At 43.6% G+C, this 2,134-nt stretch overlaps 1 non-coding gene across 1 annotated transcript; it reads left to right on the forward strand.

Moving 5' to 3' along the window:
* The first annotated feature begins 1,712 nt into the window (after positions 1–1,712).
* Positions 1,713–1,785, forward strand: Trnaa-agc (transfer RNA alanine (anticodon AGC)). Its single transcript has one exon. It is a non-coding gene; the product is annotated as a tRNA-Ala (tRNA).
* The last annotated feature ends 349 nt before the right edge of the window (positions 1,786–2,134 follow it).

A 2,134-nucleotide genomic window follows, 5' to 3' on the forward strand; every position in this document is an offset into this window, starting at 1 on the left:
GAAGAAATGTATGAATGTTGCTCTCTTAAGATCTTTATTATCTTTGTAACTTGTCTATAAGCCTACAATTACTCCAAATTAAAAATCTGGCATAAAATAACTTTTTAAGCTGGCACTAAAGGTCCAAGAGTATGGATCAGCACGACAGGGCTCTGGAGGAGCTTGTGTGAAGCCCTGGGTTTCATCCTCAACCCTGGTAAAGCTGTTTAAGTCAGCAAGAAAAAGCAGCCCAATTATATTTTATTTACAACATTCTTCGGTGACAAAATTTAGAACCTTGCTATTAGATGCATCTTTTCAAAAAAGAGTACGTAAGTACACCTGACACCCGATCATGTGATCTGAATCTACAAAACGGTGCTTCTATCATGGAAGAGGATGGACGACTTCTTATCATGTGACCTGAATCTATTGTAATGTTTCTGCTGTAGAAGAGAACAGCTCTCCAGAGCATACTCAAGGTCAGATGCTTCTCCTCTAAATGTAAAAGTAGTCCCCCAAACAGGATGTGCTTTCACGAGATGGCTTTCTTTCCTCCCACATCTCCAGATGAGGCCCCTAGGGTCTTCTGGCTGTTCTACCTGTGTAAGAGAGCTTCCAGCCTCTCCTGGACCTCTTGCCTTCTACTCTGTGTCCTGGACTGCCTAAGAAGGTCTGTAGCTATGAGTCTCTGCCCTTCCTTCTTCCTTCTGCTTTTGACTCAGAACAGAGAAATCTGCACTGCCTCGGTCTCCCACATCCAGATTAAATGTTGGAATCATCACTGCACACATGTAGATAGTGTAACAGCAATGTCCCAGTCTATAGTCAAATAACTGCCTACAAGAGATACACAAACTAACGGGTGACACTGGGCACCCAACCCTACTGTTAAGCTAAAAAAGAAAAAAAGAAAAGAAAAATCATGTGAGCACATGCCATGTTATGGGAGGTTGTAAGCCACCATGTAGGTGCTGGGTACTGAACCCAGGTCCTCTGCAAGAGCAAGTGCTCTCAACCTCTGAGACATCTCTCCAGCCTCCACTAGTAAGTTTTTGATAGTGCATTATTTAAAAGGATGCCTTTTGTATGCTAAATGAAAATCAACATTATTATAAACAACATTATTATTAAAACATCATTATAAATGATAATTTAAAATTTTAGTTCACTGGCCATCCTCTGGAGAAGATACATATTAAACATAAAGCCAGGCGGTGGTGGCGCACGCCTTTAATCCCAGCACTCGGGAGGCAGAGCCAGGCGGATCTCTGTGAGTTCCAGGCCAGCCTGGGCTACCAAGTGAGTTCCAGGAAAAGGCACAAAGCTACACAGAGAAACCCTGTCTCGAAAATCCAAAAAAAAAAAAAAAAAAAAAACCATACTAAACATAAATTCTGACTGTTAAATCCAAATTCAAGTAATAACATTCAAAAAAGGATTTCCAGACTCAAAGCAACACAGAAAGTTTAAAGCTGGGCATGGCCCTGCCTGCCCATCCTTTTTATATCTAAGCAAAGGCGGCTACTGACTCTGTGAGGTTCAGCGCAAAGACTAGAGTACCTGTTAGGGTTGAGGGACAGCTCGAGTGCGGCCCCATTCATTTGTGTGTTAGAAGCTTGGTCACCAATCCAGCTACTACCCAGGCCCAGAACCAGGGCTATGAGCTAGCCCACCCCAACATCCACCAAATCTATGAACTGTTGGAGCATGTGAAAGGTCAGAACCTGGGGTTGGGGATTTAGCTCAGTGGTAGAGCGCTTGCCTAGCAAGCACAAGGCCCTGAGTTCGATCCTCAGCTCCAAAAGGAAAAAAAAAAAAAAATCCTCAGCTCCAAAAGAAAAAAAAAAAAAGAAAGAAAGAAAGGTCAGAACCTACAGATCCCAAACAGCAGGATCTCCATGACACAGGACAGCAACAGGCTATCCAAGGGGAGCCCCAGTGAGGGCCCATTGTTGGTGGTGCAGCAGAAACCAGAGGCCTCGAGCCTGACCATTGATCTGTGTCATGAGCACTTGCAAGTAAAGATGAGCTGACTCCAGAGTAAACTGTGTGACTCAGCGGGCTTCCACAAGAGTCTTCCTCTCCTGGTTTGTTTGGTTTGCTTTTGGATTTTTCTTTAAATTTGGTTTTGTTTGTGGGGGAGGTTGCAAGG

The sequence above is a fragment of the Peromyscus eremicus genome, chromosome 20 (genome assembly GCF_949786415.1).
Source record: "Peromyscus eremicus chromosome 20, PerEre_H2_v1, whole genome shotgun sequence".
Classification (NCBI taxonomy): Eukaryota; Metazoa; Chordata; class Mammalia; order Rodentia; family Cricetidae; genus Peromyscus; species Peromyscus eremicus.